This window comes from Desmodus rotundus, chromosome X (genome assembly GCF_022682495.2).
Source record: "Desmodus rotundus isolate HL8 chromosome X, HLdesRot8A.1, whole genome shotgun sequence".
Lineage (NCBI taxonomy): Eukaryota > Metazoa > Chordata > Mammalia > Chiroptera > Phyllostomidae > Desmodus > Desmodus rotundus.
The window spans coordinates 36,448,819-36,470,147 of record NC_071400.1 but is presented as its reverse complement, the minus strand read 5'-3'; the positions used below and the strand labels follow the sequence as shown (position 1 = coordinate 36,470,147).

General features: G+C 38.8%; 1 pseudogene; it reads right to left on the bottom strand.

The window, feature by feature from the left end:
* Positions 1 to 667: 667 nt before the first annotated feature.
* On the bottom strand, positions 668 to 2,085 carry LOC139440523 (glyceraldehyde-3-phosphate dehydrogenase-like; annotated as a pseudogene).
* Between the last annotated feature and the right edge of the window lie 19,244 nt (positions 2,086 to 21,329).

Below are 21,329 nucleotides of genomic sequence, written 5' to 3'. Positions count from 1 at the left end.
CAGAGCAGAATGGTCATTAGGAGGGGCTGGCAAGAGTGGGAGGAGCTGTTGTTCAATGGATATAAAGTTTCAGTCATACAAGATGAATAAGTTCTAGAGATCTGTTGTACAACATAAATAACATTGTGTTGTGCACTTAAAACTTTGTTAACAGGGTAGATATAATGTTAAGTGTTCTTACTGCAATTTTTTTTAAAAAGGAAATTGAAAATTTAAATAACTGCCCCCCCAAATAAGAGCATTGAATTTCAAAAATTATATCACCTTTGAGACTCAATCAGTGAGGAGTTACTTCCTGAGATGAGGCTTTAAAGGATAAAGAGAAGTTAGGCTTGCAAAGAGGGACTGAGGGGCTTTCCATACAGGGAGGACACACTCATAATAAAGCATGATGAGTGTGGGTGAAGAGAAGAAGAGATGAGACCAGAAATGTACTCAGGTCACGAATTATAGCTAGTCTTTTATTTTTTGGCTGGGTACAGTGAACTTTATTGATGGTGCATGACAAGGTAGGGCTCCCTAAGCCCCTCCCCTCTTCAGGGGGTCTAGGATGGAAACTGGAGGTTGGGAGATTCTCAGTATGCTGGGGGATCAATTTGGGACAAGGACTCTGCCAGCAGTTGAGGGCCTCTCTTCCTGTTGCTGGGGCTGGTGGTCCGGTGGGCTCTTACTCCTTGGAGGCCATGTAGACCGTAAGGTCCACCACCCTGTTGCTATAAGCAAATTCATTGTAATACCAGGAAATGAGCTTGTCAAAGTGGTCACTGAGGGCAATGCCAGCCCTGACATCAAAGGTGGAGGACTGGGTGTCACCATTAAAGTTTCAGGAGACAACTTGGTCCTCAGTGTAGCCCAGAATGCCCTTGAGGGGGCCCTCTGAGGCCTGCTTTGTTACCTTCTTGATGTCATCATATTTGGCAACTTTCTTCAGGCGGCAGATCAGATCCACAACCAACATATTGAGGGTGGGGACACAGAAGGCCATGCCAGTGAGTTTCCCGTTCAGCTCAGGGATGACCTTGACCACAACCTTGGTAGCACCAGTAGAAGCAGGGATGATGTTCTGGGCAGCACCTTTGCCATCACACCTCCACTTGCCAGAGGGGCCATTCAGGGTCTTCTGGGTGGCAATGATGGTGTGGACTATGGTCATGAGTCCCTCCATGATGCCAAAGTTGTCATGGATGACCTTGGCCAGAGGACCAAGCAGTTGATGGTGCAGGAGGCATTGCTGATGACCTTCATGGAGTTGTCATACTTGTCTTGGTTCACAACATGGGGGTGTTTGCAGAAGAGGCAGAGAGGATGACCCTCTTGGCTCCACACTTCAAGTGAGCCCAAGCCTTCTCCATGGAGGTTACAACACCAGTGGGCTCCACAGAATATTCAGCACCAGCATCACCCCATTTGATGTCGTCAGGATCTCATTCCTGGAAGATGGAGAAGGAATTTCCATTGATGACAAGCTTTCCGTTCTCAGCATTGATTGTGCCTTTGAACTTGCAATGAGTAGAATCATACTAGAGCATGTAGACCATGTAATTGAGGTCAATGAAGGGATCATTGATGGTGACAACATCCACTATGACAGAATAAAAAGCAGTCCTGGTGATCAGGCACCCAAAACGATCAAATCTGTTCACATACCTTCACTATCATGTCTAAGGGTTGAGGCTGTCACTGGACAGGGAGAAATGGCTGTCTGTCAAACAGGAGGAGCACAGAGCCTATATCTGGTCTTGACACATGTATGGCACGTTATGGGGTTCGGACTATATCCTAACACTCATGAAGTGCCATTTAAAGACTTATGCAAGGTGCCTTTTCACGAAGTGGATGATGAAAGTGAAGAAGGAATTCCCTGCCTCTCCCAAAGCTGAGCCAAAGCAAAAGCTTTAAAGGCAAAGAAAATGGTGCTGAAAGGCATCCTCAGCCACAAAAACAAAGACCTCCATGACACCCACTTTCTGATGGTTGAAAATACTGCAGCACCAAAAGCAGACTAAATAGCCTCAGAAGAGTGTCCTCAGGAGAAACAAGCTTGACTGCTTGTTTCAAGTTCCCCCTGACAACTGAGTCAACCATGAAGAAGATAGAAGACACCAGTACACTTGTGTTCATTGTGGACATCAAGACCAACAATCACCAGATCAAACAGGCTGTGAAGAAGCTCTGTGACATTGATGTAGCCAAGGTCAACATCCTGATGAGACCTGATGGAAAGAAGAAGACATATGTTCAACTGGCTCCCGACTAGGAAGCCTTGGATGTTGCTAACAAAATTGGAATTATCTCAACTGAGTCCAGCTGGATAATTCTAAAAATAAGTTTTTCAAGGTAAAAACACAACAAAGCCTTAGGCAAGACAAACAAGAGAGGGGGTTTTGGTCATGTGATTAGTTTGCATTTGAAAAGGTTACTCAACCTACGCCTACAAGAACTCGAGGAACAACAACAAAGACAGCCCAGAACAAGCAGAAAGAAGGAAATAACCAAGATCAGAGCAGAACTAAATGACATAGAGACTAAAAGCACAATTCTAAGGAACAATGAATCCAGGAGCTGGTTCTTTGAGAAGATAAACAAAATTGACAAGCCTTTAAGTAGGCTCATCAAGAAAAAAAGAGAGAGGATACAAATAAACAGAATTAGAAATGAAAGAGGAGAGATTACAACTGATACCACAGAAATACAAAGGATTATAAGAAATTACTACGAAGAACTGTATGCCAAGAAATTTGAAAACCTAGGTGAAATGCACACATTTCTAGAAAAATATTATCTTCAAAAACTGAATGAAGAAGAAGCAGAAAACCTGAACAGACCAATAACAGCAGATGAAATTGAAGCAGTCATCAAAAAACTCCCAACACACAAAAGCCCTGGACCAGATGGTTTCACAGGAGAATTCTAAAAAGCATTTAAGGAAGACCTAACCCCTATCCTTCACAGACTATTCGAAAAAACCCAAACTGATGGAAGACTCCCAAACTCTTTTTATGAAGCCGGCATCATCCTAATCCCAAAACCAGATAAAGACACAACAAAGAAAGAAAACTTCAGGCCAATATCTCTGATGAACATAGACGCTAAAATTCTCAACAAAATATTGGCAAACCACATCCAGCAATACATTAAAAAGATCATCCACCATGACCAAGTGGGATTCATCCCAGGGATGCAAGGATGGTACAATATTCGCAAATCAATAAACATAATACATGACATCAACAACAGCAAAGACAAAAATCATATGATCATATCAATAGATGCAGAAAAAGCATTTGATAAAGTACAGCACCCATTTCTGATAAAAACACTCAGCAAAGTGGGAATAGAGGGAGCATTCCTCAACATAATAAAGGCCATATATGAGAGATCTCCAGCCAACATCATACTCAATGGACAAAAACTTAGAGCTTTCCCACTAAGATCAGGAACAAGACAAGGATGCCCTCTCTCACCACTTCTATTCAACATAGTATTGGAAGTCCTAGCCACAGCAATCAGACAAGAAAAAGCAATAAAAGGCATCCAAATTGGAACGGAGGAAATGAAACTGTCACTGTTTGCAGATGACATGATAGTGTACATGGAAAATCCTATAGAGTCCACCAAAAAACTACTCGACCTAATAAATGAATTTGGCAAAACAGCTGGATACAAAGTCAATACTCAGAAATCAAAGGCATTCCTGTACACCAACAATGAATCTGCAGAAACAGAAATCAGGAAAAAAATCCCATTTGATATAGCAACAAGAAAAATAAAATACCTAGGAATAAACCTAACCAAGGATGTAAAAGACTTGTACTCAGAAAACTACACAACACTGAAGAAAGAAATTAAGGAAGACACAAACAAATGGAAGCATGTACCATGCTCATGGATTGGAAGAATTAACATTATCAAAATGGCCCTACTACCGAAAGCAATTTATAGATTCAATGCAATCCCTATTAGAGTACCCATGACATGTTTCACAGATATAGACGAACATTTCAGAAATTTATATGGAACCATAAATGACCCTGAATAGCTGCAGCAATTTTGAGAAAGAAGAACAAAGCAGGAGGGATCACAATACCTGATATCAAACTGTATTACAAGGCCACTTTAATCAAAACAGCTTGGTACTGGCATAAAAACAGGCACATAGACCAATGGAAAAGAACAGACAGCCCAGAAATAAACTCAAGCCTTCACGGTCAATTAATATTTGACAAAGGAGGCAGGAGCATAAAATGGAGCAAAAACAGCCTCTTCAACAGATGGTGTTGGGAGATCTGGACAGCTACGTGCCAAAAAATGAAACTCCATCACCAACTTATGCCATACATAGAAATAAACTCAAGATGGATAAAAGACTTAAATATAAGTCGTAACACCATAAAAGTCCTCGAGGAAAACATTGGCAGGAAAATCTCAGACCTTCCACGCAGCAACATCCTCACAGACATGTCCCCTAAAGCAAGGGACATAAAGGAAAGAATAAACAAATGCGACCTCATCAAAATAAAAAGCTTCTGCAAGGCTAAAGAAAATAGCACCAAATTACAAAGAGAACCAACTGTATGGGAAAACATATTTGCCAATGATACCTCAGACAAGGGCCTGATCTCCAAAATATATAAAGAACTCACAGGGCTGCACTCCAGGAAGACAAACAACCCAATTAAAATATGGGCAAAGGACTTGAACAGACACTTCTCCAAGGAAGACATACAGAGGGCCCAGAGACACATAAAAAGATGCTCAGCCTCACTAGCCATCAGAGAGATGCATATTAAAACCACAATGAGGTACCATCTCACAGCAGTCAGAGTGGCCAGCATAAACAAATCCACAAACAAATGTTGGAGAGGATGTGGAGAAAAGGGAACCCTAGTGCACTGTTGGTGGGAATGCAGACTGGTGAGGCCACTGTGGAAAACAATATGGAATTTCCTCAGAAAACTAAAAATGGAAGTGCCCTTTGACCCAGCAATTCCACTGCTGTAATGATACCCTAAGAACCCTGAAACACCAATCCAAAAGAACCTATGTGCCACAATGTTTATAGCAGCATAATTTACAATAATCAATTACTAGAAGCAACCTAAGTGCCCATCAGCAAATGAGTGGATCCAAAAACCATGGTATATTTACACAATGGAATTCTACGCAGCAGAGAGAAAGAAGGAGCTTATACCCTTTGCAACAGCATGAATGAAACTGGAGAGCATTATGCTAAGTGAAATAAGCCCGTCGGTGAGGGACAAATACCATACGATCTCACCCTTAACTGGAACATAATCAATAGAAGAAAAAAGCAAACAAAATACAACCAGAGACATTGAGGTTGGAAACAGTCTAGCAGTGGCCAGGAGGGAGTGGGGTGGGGACAGTGGGAAGAGGGGATTGCAGGAACTATTATAAAGGACACATGGACAAAATCGGGGGGGATGTTGGGGGTGGGGGAGGGAGGTGGGTTCAGCTGTGGTGGGGGGAGGGAAGGGGAGAAAAGGCATACAACTGTAATTGAATAACAATAAAAATTGGAAAAAAAAAAGAAAAGTGAACTACTATAAAGGACACATGGACAAAATCAAGGGGGAGAGTGGAGGTGGGGGGGGTTTTGGCTGGGGTGGGGTGGAGGGATAGGGAGAAAAGGCATACAACTGTAATTGAATAACAATAAAAAATTAAAATTATAAAAACAAAAAGAAAAGGTTATTCAGATTGCAGCGTGGAGAATGAATTGCATTGGGAAAAGGCAGGAAATGAAGACAATTTTGAATGCCTGAGGGCTGGAGTTTTGCTGGACTGGAATAGCAGAAGAGACAGGTTACATGAGTTTTAAGAGATCAGTAAGGGGCAGATAGACTGATGGATATGGGAGTTGTCAAGGTAGTAAATGTCTCATTACAGGAAAGAGCAGCTGGAAAGGGATTGGGGAAAGAGTGAGGTGAAAACTTTGGAGGTTATAATGAGATCATGAATTCTTGGAGTTTAACATTTCTTAGATGATGTGCTTCAAAGTATGTGTTATATTGTGATTTATAATAAATATATATATTTTGGTCTTCAGTCCAAGGTTCCTGGCTTACAGCTCCCAAAACTTTTAGCATTTCCTAAGCAATAAGAGCAATGAGAGCATCTTTTATTATATTCAGTCTTTTGTCCTCAATTCAGAGCTTGTTATTTATAACAAGGCCCTTTCCACAACAACTGAGTTTATGTTAATGAGGTGACTTTTGGAAATCCCCTAAAAATGGGAGTGGGAGCTGGTTGCCAGGGGAACCAGCTATGATTAGAGAGTTGGAACGTTCAGTCCCACAGCCAATTTCCAGGGAGGGGAGATACCTTCAGGTTGAACTAATCACCAATGGCTAATGATTTAATCAATCATGCCTCCGAAATGAAGTCTCCTTAATACCCTGAAAGGATGGAGTTCGGAGAGCTTCCAGGTTGGTGAACCAGAGCACAAACATCCATGAGCTGTGTAAACCCTCAAACTCCTCAGCAACAGGTACTCCTAGGTTCAGGACCTTTTCCTATGTATCTTTTCATTTGGCTGTTGATTCCTATCCTTTAATATGCTTCATATCAAACCAGAAATCTGGTGAGTAAATTGATTTCCTGAGTTCTGTGAGTGGCTTTAGCAAATTAATTGAACCCAAGGAGGGGGTGATGGGAACCTCTGATCTATAGCCAGACTGTCAGAAGCACAAGTGACAGCCTGATTTTGTGACTGGCATCTGAAGTGAGGGCCATTTTGTGGAACTGAGTACTTAACCTGTGGAATATGATACTATCTCCAGATAGGTAGCGTGAGAATTGATTTAATTGTAGCACACCAAGTTGGATTCAAGGGAATGCTTGGTATGGGGGAAAAACACATATTGGTACTGGGTGCAGAATTGTAGTATAATAAAAATGTCTACAGTGTAGCCATGGAAGTTGAGTGCAGAGATGGGAGTAGCAGCAGACAAAGCCAAGGCTACAAGAGATTCACAATTTTGATTGTGTATCAGAATCATTAGAATTATAGGGTCCTAGTAGGTACAATTCAGGTATATGCACTTTATTATTTTTAAAGTATTTATTTATTTTCAGAGAGGGGAAGGAAGGGAGCAAGAAACATCAATTTGTGTTTGCCTCTTGTGCGCCCCCTACTGGGGACCTCACCAGCAACCCAGGCGTGTGCCCTGACTGTGAATCAAACTGACAACCCTGTGGTTCACAGGCTGGCATTCAATCCACTGAGCTACACCAGCTAGGGCGGGTATATGCACTTAAAAAAACAACAACAACAACAAAAAACACCTTTTACAGATGTTTCTAATATGCAAGCTAAATTGTGAACCCTTGAGCTGAAGTCGGGTGTGTTATCCACACAAACCCTGAATCTCCAGCTGACAGCAAATTCTGTAAAGATAGAAAGCAGTCTTCACTGAATGTGAGATAGTGAGCAAAGTCAGAGTAAGGGATGGGAAGAGCCAGGGACGGTGGCATAGCCAGAAAGCAAGAAGTGTAAAGAAGCAGGGGTCTTTACTGGAGAGTGAAGAATTGACTCAGCATCAGAAAGCAAAGGGTGAAGATGTAAATCTCACTTCCCAATATTGAATTCCTTTAAATTGGTTCACACAGCACAAAGCTGTTTGCTCACCTCCACTTCACCCTTGATATTTCCAAATTTCTACTTCATTTTATTATGTGGGAAAAAATGGCTTCAGGAATGTTCTTATATTCTGAAGCTCTAATTTCCACTTTTTAGAGCTCATTGCCATCTTTTAGACATTTCATTCACTTTCAGGGAATAAAGTGAATCCTGTACACGTGAATTTAGAAATTGTAAAATACAAATTATTTTCAATAAAGTTCAGTAGCCCACGTCTTATACTTGCTTTTTAAGATATTTATGTGAAAGAGCACTAGGATGGAGTCCTATTAGATAATGTAAATTAGATCATTTTCAAGAAAAAATGGAATTCTGTAGAATACAGTGGAGAATTTTGACTAAAGGAAGTTCCAAGTGACTGTCTCTAGTAGTAGTAGTAATAGTAGTAGTTGTAATGAAGCACTGAAAATGAATGATGAGCATCAATTCTTGTTCATCTAGTATATTTTATTTTCTTTTTAATTGCTCTCATTATGAAAGTAATGCAAGTTCCATGTAAAAGTACTGAATAATTCACAGGTATTTAGGTTAAAAGTAAATGTCCTCTTTCCATAGCACCACTCTCAACATCCCTACCCTAGTGTGCATCTCTGTCCAGAACTTTCCCTATGCATTTGTAAAAATATATGTTTATATACACAGGGTCAGGCAAAAGTAGGTTTAAAGTTGTTTGTATGGAAAATAATACAATAATTAATAAATAATAGATAATAAACTGTGTTTCTCATACTCATAACTATAAACTCACTTTTGCTACACTCTGTATGTTATGCATTTTCCTACAACCTTTCTTTCTGATAGCAATATATCACAAATATCTTTTTATACCAATATGTATGGACCAGCTTCATGCTTTTTGACATCTGATAGCATTTCATAGTATGGATGCACAATGTTTTTAAAGGTATGCTCCTTTTTTAGATGTTTACTTCAAATTTCTTTGTTTTATAAAAATAATTATTCCATAAACTTCCTTGTGCACATATTTTTTGCATGCATGTGTATGTATTTCTGTAGCATGTATTCCTAAAAAGAGAATTGCTAGATCAAAGGGTATGCATATTTAAAATGTTGGTAGATTATTGTCTATGTTCTTCTTCAAAAAATGTACATATCCCCCACTCTCTTCTTAGGGGTGTGTATTATCAATCTTTTTCATTTGACAAGTTAGCTTATTCTTTTTGTTTGCATTTCTTTGATTTTAAGTAAGGCTTTTTAAAATGTCAAGTAAGGCTATTTATTGGCAGCATCTCTTTTCCTTGAATTTCCTCTTCACATACATTAGCCTTTGAGGGGAGGATTGCCTCTTCTTAATGATTTGTAGGAGTTCTTTATATATTGTGGCTATGAACTCTTTGTCTATGGGGCCTGGCACAAATAATTCCCCTTTTTTATTAAAAAATTTTTATAACAAAATCATAAACATGTAATTCTGTAACATAACAATATCACTTCAAGCACACCATATAGCATTTTAGGTGAAATGTTCAAATTAAAACTATAAATATTTATAACTATATTATTACCCTACCAACCATACTCAAGCAGGTGTTACTTCTGCTGGACCCTATATTATGTTTATTAAATATATTTTCTCCAAATCCAATGCCTGTCTTTTAATTTTGTTTAGAATCCCTTTTATAATATGAAAAGAATTTTTAAATTTTCATGTAGTCGCACATTTCCATTTCTTCCTTTATGGGTTCTGGCTTTTATATTCTGTTTAAGAAAGAGTTTTCCAGCCCTTGCTGGTGTGGATCAGTGGATTGAGCATGGGCCTGTGAACCAAAGGGTCACTGGTTCAATTCCCCATCAGGGTACATGCCTGGGTTATGGGCCAGATCCCCAGTGGGAGGTGTGCGAGAGGCAACCACACATTTATGTCTCTCCCTCTCTCCTTCCCTTCCCCTCTCTGTAAAAATAAATAAATAAAATCTTTTAAAAATAAAATAAAGAAATACTTTTCCACACTCAAGATTATTTTAAAGATAGATATTCCTTTATATTTTCTTCAAATGTATTGTCATAGGTAGAATTGCCTAGGGAGTGGAATTTGAGACAGAATTTCACCTTTTGTGTATTTATTAGGGAATGCTCTTGGGACCAACACCCATGGAAAATGGATGGAAAGAAAGCAAAAATGGTTAGAAGAAGCTAAGCTGCCATGCTAGGCCAATGGCAATGTTAACCCCCTCCCCCATGGGCAATTCTTGGACTAGAATGACCCTTAAAAATTACTCAAATTGGTCTCAGATAGCCAGGGCTATATATTCCTGCCTTTCATCAATCATTGGTTGTGGGCTGCCCTGGGAAGAGATGTGAACCTGGGTGAGGCGGCTCTTTGTAGCTGAGGTGATTGCTAAAGGGGCCAGCTCCTGGAGACTGTCTACTGACAACACTCAGCAGCTAGAACAATAAGTCTTTCATTGAAGAGACATCTGTGCAGTACTTGATAGTGTTTACCATATATATGTATGGTTTATAGTCTTTAATCCATCTAAAAGTTATTGTTGTATATGGTATGGGGTAGACAGAGGTTCTGTTTTTCCTATTTAAATTGATAGCAAATTCTTCCAACATTTACTTGATAGTTCATTGTTTCTCATTAAACTTTTAAGTCATTTAAAAAAATCAGTCAAAACACTCATTAATTTGAAATCTACTTGTTTGGTGTTTGTGATAACTCAGGCACAATGTGGGAATTTCCTATTAAGTTGGAGGAAAATAATTGTCTTAGTCAGTTCATGCTGCTATGACAATGTACCATAGACTGGGTGGTTTTTAACAACAGAAACTTATTCCTTATTTTTCTGGAGGATGGAAGTTGAGATCAGGGTACTAGCATGGTTGGGTTCTGATGAGGGCTCTCTTCTAGGTTGCAGACTGGCCCCAACTTCTCCTATTATCTTTAATTGGCAGAAAGACAAAGGGCTAGCTAGCTCTCTTCCTCCACTTCAAAGGACACTAATCCCATCATGACCATTCCACTCTCAGGACTTAAATACCTTCAAAAGACCCCACTTCCCAATACCATTGTATCAGGAGTTAAGTTTTCAACATAAATATTTCAGGGTGGAGGGTGAGTGGGAGAAGGGACACAAACACGCAGTCCATAGTAATTTATTTTTTAATATTTTATTTATTTATTTTTTAGAGAGAGGGGAAGGGAAGGAGAAAGAGGAGGAGAAACATCAATGTGTGGTTGCCTCTCATGCACCCCCTACTAGGAACCTGGCCTGCAACCCAGGCATGTGCCCTGACTGGGAATTGAACCAGTGACCCTTTGGTTCTCAGGCCCATGCTCAATCCACTGAGCTACACCAGCCAGGACATAGTAATAATTTAAAAAGAGAAGAATGTGTCAAATCATGAAGTACCGAAAAGAATTCCCTGTCATTAAAGGGTTTTGTTTTTGTTTTTGTTTTTTGTCATGAAGGTCATAAACCATTAAAACCAGAAAAAAACATAATACATATTTTTCAGTCTCCTCATTTCCCAGATGAGAAAACCAACACCTGAAGAGTGGTAGGGATAGATTAAAACCCAGAACATAAGACTTGATTTCCCAGACCAGTGTTAATCCCTATATATTTGGTCGGTTACTTCTAATATACCATTTTATAATATAGGCCTTTCAGGCTTAATAAATTTATTAAAATATTTACTTGTTTATATTCATTTATATGTTCTAATATGCCCTCCATTTGAAAACAATTGTGTTGTGACCATTCAAGGCCAGACAGGTTCACTCAGGATTTGGGCATACTGAAGAAAATTGGTGGAACCATCAGGATGTCTGACATGCCTTTATTCTGGGGTGGGGTGATCCACATGTGCTGCAAGCTGTGAGTCATGCTGCAGGAAGTCCCTAATCCCTTATACACTAAATACACACAAAGCCGGCAGAATGCCAACATATTATATAACAAAGCATGATTCTGTGCATGCTGGCCCACTCTCAAGGTTATGGGAATACTACTTCTCTTCGTTGCCTAGACATCCGAGTGTGGGAGCCTGACTGACTCCCTTTTCCCTACAACAATAAAATTGCATTTTTTTAAAATAATATTCTCTAAATTTTTTGTACTGGCTCCCCTTTCATAGAAAATTGCAGACTAATTAGCAGCTAGTAGAAGGCACACCAAGGCACACAATACTATATTGGCTTTTAACAATAATTGTGATTTTACTGATAAAAAAAATTTATCTGCTCACCTATACACCATAATAAGGCCACTGTGGCACTTCCCGTTCAAGGCGCATGAGTGAGAGCTAGTTCATATTTGATTTTAATAAATGCTGTCTGTGGGAAGCCTGGACATAAATGAACAGATGTTGGAACCATATGATAATAGTGTGGCAGGGTAAAAATCCTTTGCATTTGTATGGCACACCTGGTGTTTATGATACTTTTGCAACTTTTATAACTACAGCATTTGGCCCTTTGGGCCGTTCTTTAATTTTCAAATACCCAGGATCTTATGTCTCTTGCAGTGTAGACATGTCCATTAGAAGAAGAAAAAAGGCAATAAACATATCATGAATTGTGCATAGAGAGATTTCGGCCTCCCCACAAGGAACATGTAGTAAAATTTAAAAATATGAGAACACATTTAGATCAGCCTGTCCCAGCTCTTCAGAGGCTAGAAGGATTCATTCAAGGGTTTGTACATCATCCATCTGCACTACAAATTTTCCCAATATTTAAATTTGCAATAAAAATAATTTATGGGGGATATCTAAAATACTTATAGCACTATAGGCTCAAAGTTATGCCATTTGTATTCTATTTGATCCAAGTGATATAGGTTGAGGTGGACAAAGCCAATATGATTTAATGTAACTCAAGTTTGATTGAACTTTGTGATTTTTCTCTGAGCTTTAAGGGGTGCTCATGTGTTAAAAAAATACCAAATGTAAAATAGTTCATCTAAATTTTCAGCTTTTCTAATGAATAGACCTCATTAATAATATAACTCATTCAAAACTTGATTTAAAAGAAAATCACTTAACATACACACATAGTGTTATACTAAAGTTCACTTAGTAACTCTCAGAGGAATTGAACTGGTGCACAAGAAATGTTTAATATAACCTGTGTAGGGCCCACCAATGAGAAATTATTAAAGTAGCTCATATAGGGTTCGGGCCAACATGGAGGTGTAGATAGATATGCTTCACTTCCCCCCACAACCAAAAGAAGGACAACAACCAATTTAAAAAACAAAAAACAACCAGAACTTCCAGAAAATCAAACTTTATGGAAGTCTGACAGCCAAGGAGTTAAAATAGAAACATTCATCCAGACTGGTAGGATGGTTGAAGACAGGAAGCCAGGGTGGAAAGGACTCAAGGCAAGGCAGTGGCTAGCAGAACAGGGAAGGCTGGGTCTGGCTAACTGGGCAGTCCCACATTAGTGTGCAGAGAAGCCTGGAGGAACAACTGGGGAGAGAGAAAAACAACACAACCCAGGGTTCCTGTGCAGGAAACAAAAGCCTCAAAACCTCTGCCTGTAAAAATCTGTGGGGATTGTGGCAGTGGAAGAAACTCCCAGTCTCAGGAGACTCCATTGGAGAAACCCATGGGGTCCTAGAATATACACAAGCCCGCCCACCTGGGAATCAGCAACTGAAAGGGCACACAATTCACTTGTGGGAAGCGAGGGAAGTGACGGAGATGGGGCAAGAACCAAGCAAGCAGCATTGTTCCCTCTCTGTCCCCTCCCCCATATACAACAGGATGACTTGGCAAAATGAGTTACCATACCTTGGTGAATACCTAGGGCTCCACCCATTATAATGCAACAGCTGTGCCAAGACAAAGAAATATGGCCCAAGTGAAAGAATAGATCAAAACTCCAGAAAAAGAACTAAGTGATGAGGAGATAGCCAACCTATCAGATGCAGAGTTCAAAACACTGGTAATCAGGATGCTCACAGCAATAATTGAGTATGGTTGCAAAATAAAGGAAGAAATTAAGGCAATGTGAAATAAAGGAAAATACACAGGGAAACAGCAGGAAAGGGAAGGAAACTGGAACTCAAATCAATGAATTTGAAGAAAAGGAAGAAAAACATCCAACCAGAACAGAATGAAAACACAAGGATTCAAAAATATTAGGAGAGGCTTAGGAACTTCCAGGACAATGTTAAGCATTCCAACATCTGAATCATAGGGGTGCCAGAAGGAGAAGAGGAAGAGCAAGAAATTGAAAACTTATTCGAACAAATAATGAAGGAGAACTTCCCTAATCTGGCAAAGGAAATAGACTTCCAGAAAGTCCAGGAAGCTCAGAGAGTCCCAAAGAAGCTGGACCCAAGAAGGAACACACCAAGGCACATCATAATTACATTACCCAAGATTAAATAGGAGGAGGGAATCTTAGAAGCATCAAGAGAAAAGGACACAGTTACCTACAAAGGAGTTCCCATGAGACTGTCAGCTCATGTCTCAAAAGAGACCTTACAGGCAAGAAGGGGCTGGAAAGAAGTACTTGAAGTCATGAAAGGCAAGGAACTACATCCAAGATTACTGTATTCAGCAAAGCTATCATTTAGAATGGAAGGGTAGATAAAGTGCTTCCCAGATAAGGTCGAGTTAAAGGAGTTCATCACCAAGCCCCTATTATATGAAATGTTAAAGGGACTTATCTAAGAAAAAGAAGATTAACGATATGAACAGTAAAATGACAACAAACTCACAACTGTCAACAACTGAACCTAAAGAAACAAGAACAAAAAGTAAGCAAATAATTAGAACAGGAACAGAATCATACAAATGGAGATCACATGGAGGGTGATCAATGGTGTGGGGGAGGAGGAGAATAGGAGAAAAGATACAGTGAATAAGAAGCATAATTGGTAGGTACAAAAGAGGGGAAGATTGAGAATATTATAGGAAATGTAGAAGCCAAAGAACTTATATGTAACACCCATGGACATGAAGTAAGGGGGCTGGGAATGAAGGTGTGAGAGGAGGGAGCAGGTCAGAGGGGAATAAAGGAGATAAAAATGGGACAAATGTAATAGCATAATCAATAAAATATACTCAAAAAAAGTAGTTCATACCGTAATGACAAACAGAAGAGCAGTTTGTTTTTTACAGCTGTTATTTTTAAACTCTCCCACATAATTTAAACCTGAATCATAAAAGTTTGTTCCTTTTTCAGTTAGTACCAATGAAATAATATCACTGAGATTGATTGGTATGATAAACATCATGGAACTGATGAAAAATGGATTTGTTTATTCATATTTTATCCTTATTAGCAAGAAAATTCCACAATCATGCTGTTATACATAGTTTTGAATAAGCAACTTCTCTTAATTATGAAATATAGAGTTATGGAATCTAATTTAAATAATTCTTCTAATTCTCTGAGATTTTTAATCACCTCTGTGATTTTTTTCAAGATCAAAGATAGCAGGTTTACCTTTCATGAAAGAAGACAATTTACTTATCAACAAAATTTTATTGTATCATAATTACTAACATGTCTATTTCCCTTTCTGGCATTGATTTAAAACATTTTGATATTGTTATAACTTAAATTTTTGGATATGCTTAATAACACTCCTACTTAGCCTGTTTGCCAAAATTACCCAAGCATGTCCCATGTGTATTGAGAATGCAGTGGAAGGTTGAGAGAGAGAGAGCGGAGGCATTTCATTTTGGAAGGCAGTATGATTAATATCTGACATTTATTGAACTCTTGCAATGTACTAGTCCCTGCACTAAGTAAATGTTCATACATCATGTCATTTAACACTCACCAAGTAGGTGTTTTTATCCCCATTTCATAGATAAGAAAAGTAAAGCTCAGAGAAGTTGAGTAATATGCCCAAGCTCACATTGTTGTAACTGATTTTGCCAAGATTCATACAAGTGTCTTTTATTTCAGCATTAAAGCTGTTATTCAGTAGTTTGCTGCCTTTGATTTAGATGTCTGAAATGACTAGGGTAGGACCTATAATTCTTTGTATACTGAGTCCATTAGAGATTTGTTTTGTTGGTTAGCTAAGTTTCTGGAAGAATCTATCAAAGACCCACTCCTTTGTAGCTTAAAGACATGCACACCCTGTCTAGTGTGGCTGCTGGGTACTGTCCTTTCCCTCTGATCTGCAATCAGATCACATTGCTTGACTTTCTTTCGGTATATTCCTAGAGCATTCCCAGCAGCCCTTTATTGCCAAGAAAAGTAATGCATAAAGCACAATTATATCTCTATTCATCAATATTTCAACATCCCTACAGATGTTCATTTTGAGAGTTTTAAATGAAGTTTCTAAATATTATATCCTCAATTGCACTAACAATTTGTAAGTTTTGATGTTGTTTGGGCCTCTTTCACAGGAATAGTCCACATGACCTCCCTCTTCACTTTAAGCCCACATCACTCCCATCCATATTCTCAAATATTAAATTGAATAATATTCATTAAACCTACTAAAGTTTCCAAGTTTTATTTTAACATATCCATGTAGGTACATGGGTACTTAAGGAAATTATTATTCTTTATTTCTCATCTAGCAAAAATCACCCATGCTAGGTAAAGTGGGTTAGAGGCAATATTCTGGGTTCCTTATTTCTAGAACATGTGTGGTTCAACTTGAAGGCAACCACCTTATCTCTGCTCCATTCTCAGCAAACGTTTCTCTATAACTGGTAATGCTTGACTAAATTAGCCTGTATGTCATGAACAAAGACTACTGAAAAACCATAAGCTTAATTAATTGACAGGTAGAATATGTCTTTCTCCACTTCCTAGTTCCTGTTGGAGCAGTTCAAATGGGTCATCACACCAAGACAAAGGTCAAATCTTTCATCTTGTTTTGCTTCAAGTTTCCAATTCATATAGGATACCATTTAGCAGTTACAAGAATGATTAAATCACTATAAAATGTATCTATAGCAATAATTAACTAACTATATATATCAGAATGACAAAAGACACTTAGAAAGTTTGCTTACTGAACTACTAAGCTTTGCTCTGGGGCAGGTTATGGTTCTTTTTGCTGTGGTAGGGTTGTTAATGCCATGTCCTTGATAGAGCAACATATATGCAATGTGGAGAGTTGAATTACCTACACAGTGATTCTGAATTGTGTATTAAGATTCTTTGTGACAGCTCCCAAAAGGGAATAGATGCTTTCTGGGATACTTACACCACTATCTCAAATCCTTATGTTGACCTTGCCCCATGAGAGTCTATGATTCCCCTATAAGTCAAAGCAACCTAACTCTTGTAACAATGAATTTCAAAATCTGAGTGACTATACCGAATAAACATTTAATTCTCTCCCATTCACCACATAGTCCAACTAGGTGATGAGTGAGAAGCATTCTACAAAGCTATTCAGGACTCCAGACTCCTCCCATGGTGCAGTATACCATACCTACCATAGTGCCTCAGAGTCCTCCACTGGATCTTCTGCTTCTCTCTGGATGACAAGGGAAGAGAGAGAACATGGAAAAGTTCATCTGTTTCTAACAGCCTTAGCGAAGCCATGACATGCATGGCCCCCACTCATATTCCATTGGCGAGAACTAGTCGCATGGCCCCACCTATATGCAAGAGGACTAGGAAATGTGATATTCCCAAGAAAGGGAAGGAAATGAGTTGTACCTGAAACAATCATAACAATAAGGACATTAAAAAATGAAGCACCTTCCAAGTACCTTGTTTGTTGACTTTGTAACACATCATGAATTGCCATTACTTTATTGATTAACTTGAAGTTTACCTGTTATTTTGTTTTGTCTATCTGTCTCTTCAACAAGAATCTAATAAGGAAAATGACTGTGTCTCTTTTCCACTGTTGTATTCCCAGCACTGGGCATAGTGCATGGTACTTCCTAAGCAGAGTTGTTAAATGAATGAATGTCAGTGCTATAATAAAATACATATATATATATATATACACAAAGGGGGACCCCTCAACAAAAATGGAATTATCTTCTGGAAGACAGGCCCCTTGTAGTACAGGCTTCCCCCGCTAGGTGAGTGTCCTAGGAACCCACCTGTATCAGTGTACCAGCTGACATTGTTGTGAGAGGCTGTGTTCGGCTTCAGTGAATTTTTTTTGAAGATTCTTTCAACATCTTTGGGTGATTTACAAGCTCATCTGCCCATACCACATCAAGTGTTCAGCAGTTTTTGACCAAAATGACATGGCCCCCATGCCCCACCCTCCTTATTCACCAGATCCCACTCAAAGCGACGGTTTCTTTTTTTTTTTAATTTTTATTGTTATTCAATTACAGTTGTATGCCTTTTCTCCCCTTCCCTCCCCCCACCCCAGCTGAACCCACCTCCCTTCCCCACCTCCACCCTCCCCCTTGGTTTTGTCCATGTGTCCTTTATAGTAGTTCCTGTAATCCCCTCTTCCCACTGCCCCCCCCCCCGGCTATTGTTAGATTATTCTTAACTTCAATGTCTCTGGTTATATTTTGTTTGCTTTTTTCTTCTATTGATTATGTTCCAGTTAAAGGTGAGAAGGCGACTGTTTCTTTTTGTTCGTTTGTTTCCCAGGACGAAGAAAGTCCTCAAAGGGAAATGTTTTGCCAATGTGGAAGAGGTGAAATAAAAAACAGCAGAAGCACTAAAAGGCATCAAAATTGACAAGTTCAAAAACTATTTTGAGGAGTGGAAAAAAAAACATCTCAATAGATGTATTGTATCAAATGGAGAGTACTTTGAAGGTGATTGAGGTTTAAACATGTAAGAAGAAATAAATTTATTTTATAAATAAATTCCATTTTTGGGGGGTCCTCCTTATATATATATGAAGAAACAACTGTAATAGTTCCTTAATTCTAAGATGTACTCCCTAATGAATAATAGATTTTTAGTGCAGTGGGGAATCACCTTCATAACAAATATACGTATTGATGATAAGACACATCCAGAGTTCAAAAATATTAATCTGAAAATTTATAAAAATTAATAATAATTCTGCTTGGTGGGTTCTGCAAGGTTTCATCGGGGACATGTCATTCAATCTAATGGATAGATGACATTGTCAGGTTTCAAAAAGTTGGGAAAAGACATTTTGGACATGGAGAAGAGCATGCAGAAAGGCAGTGCAGCTTCTTCCCTTAGGGAACAGTGAGTAACTTGGTACAGTTCAAGTGAAGAGTGCTTGAGGAAAGCAACTAGAGATTAGCCTAGAAAAGCAGGCTCCAGCAATGGGATGTTATTGACAAGTTGTAAGCAAAGAACTGACATCGTCAGATATGTGTTTTACACATTTGTGTTTTCATTCTTGCAGCAGTATGAAGCGCATAAATGAGGAGGTCTAGACTGGAATGAAGGAAACTAGCTATGAGGTTGTTGGAGGTATAATAGGTGAGTGGATGGGTTAGTGTTTGTTATATGTAGCTCAACAAAATATAATATGCAAATGCAATAGAATGTATTTTATACAAGGATGATTAGTATAAATTTAAGGAGTAGAAAAATAATTTGTTGTATGGGAATATTTATTGTAGACAATTTCTCATTACCACACCAAATTAACTTGAACCAACCTATGAAAAATAAAAATCACTTTGTTATACAGAACTGTTCTTTATAAAGATATTCTTTGTAATTTCCTGTATTGAAATCAGTTTTTCCTTCAGTATATTTTAGCATTAAGAACATTCCATCTTCATCATCTATTAAAGAATTGTGTGTGTGGAGATGGAGTATTTCGACTTCTTTATGCCCATCCCCAGGTCTATCTTTCCTACTAAGTAAATAAGAAATCATTAATTACTTTTTCATTGTTTTGTTTTCATATTTGAGACATTCCTAACATACTGTATAAAGGAGGAGAAAATCTTCCCCCTCCCCCTCTAGATTCTTATGACTGGTGGAATAATTAAAATGACAAAGGGAATATTAATAGGAGAAAATCAGGGTTTAACATGTGTTCACAGTGAATTCACATAAGCATGAAAATTCCAAAGACAGTAAGGCACAATGAAGTATATAAGTCATTCTGGACTAAGGAGAAAAAGGTAGGAGTCTGGGACTTGAAAGGGAAATAAACCAATTCACAAGGAGATGAAAAAAGTTAACGTGTAGTAAACAGTTGTTTGCTGGGCCATCTTGAAACACTGGGACACAGAGAGGACTTTGATCAAAGGGGGTTGCTAGGTTTCTCCCTGTCTACTATACCTAGTTCAGATTAAAATAGTTACCTATGATGATAGCTCCTTCCTGAGGCATGGCCTTTATCTTAAATTATTTTAGGCAGTTAGGGGGAAGTTCAAAGGTTCTTTCTGAGCCTTTTGCACATTCATTGTTTTCAGCATGAAACAATTTGTATGCCAGAGTGGCACATTTTGAGGCAACTCATTCTGAACTCTTATACCACCACTTTTTTTTTTTTTAATTTTTATTGTTATTCAATTACAGTTGTATGCCTTTTCTCCCCATCCCTCCACCCCAACCCAGCTGAACACACCTCCCTCCCCCCACCTCCCCTATCCCCCTTGGATTTGTCCATGTGTCCTTTATAATAGTTCCTGTAATCCCCTCTTCCCACTGTCCCCCCCGGCTATTGTTAGATTGTTCTTAACTTCAATGTCTCTGGTTATATTTTGTTTGCTTTTTCCTTCTATTGATTATGTTCCAGTTAAAGGTGAGATGCTGTGGTATTTGTCCCTCATCGCCTGGCTTATTTCACTTAGCATAATGCTCTCCACATTCATCCATGCTGTTGCAAAGGGTATAAGCTCCTTCTTTCTCTCTGCTGCGTAGAATTCCATTGTGTAAATATACCATGGTTTTTGGATCCACTCATTTGCTGATGGGCACTTAGGTTGCTTCCAGTACTTGGCTATTGTAAATTGTGCTGCTATGAACATTGGGGTGCACAGGTTCTTTTGGATAGGTGTATCAGGGTTCTTAGGGTATAATCCCAGCAGCAGAATTGCTGGGTCAAAGGGTAGTTCCATTTTTAGTTTTCTGATGAAATTCCATGCTGTTTTCCACAGTGGCCTCACCAGTCTGCATTCCCACCAACAGTGCACTAGGGTTCCCTTTTCTCCACATCCTCTCCTACATTTGTTTGTGGATTTGTTCATGTTGGCCACTCTGACTGTTGTGAGATGGTACCTCAGTGTGGTTTTAATTTGCATCTCCCTGATGGCTAGTGATGCTGAGCATCTTTTCATATGTCTCTGGGCCCTCTGTATGTCTTCCTTGGAGAAGTGTCTGTTCAAGTCCTTTGCCCATTTTTTAATTGGATTGTTTGTCTTCCTGGAGTGGAGTCATGTGAGTTCTTTATATATTTTGGAGATCAGGCCCTTGTCTGAGGTATCATTAGCAAATATGTTTTCCCATACTGTTGTTTCTCTTTGTAATTTGGTGCTGTATTCTTTAGCCATGCAGAAGCTTTTTATTTTGATGAGGTCGCATTTGTTTATTCTTTCCTTTATGTCCCTTGCTTTAGGGGATGTGTCTGTGAGGATGTTGCTACGTGGAATGTCTGAGATTTTCCTGCCAATGTTTTCCTCAGGGACTTTTATGGTGTTACAACTTATATTTAAGTCTTTTATCCATCTTGAGTTTATTTTCATGTATGGCATAAGTTGGTGATCGAGTTTCATTTTTTTGCACGTAGCTGTCCAGATCTACCAACACCATCTGTTGAAGAGGCTGTTTTTGCCCCATTTT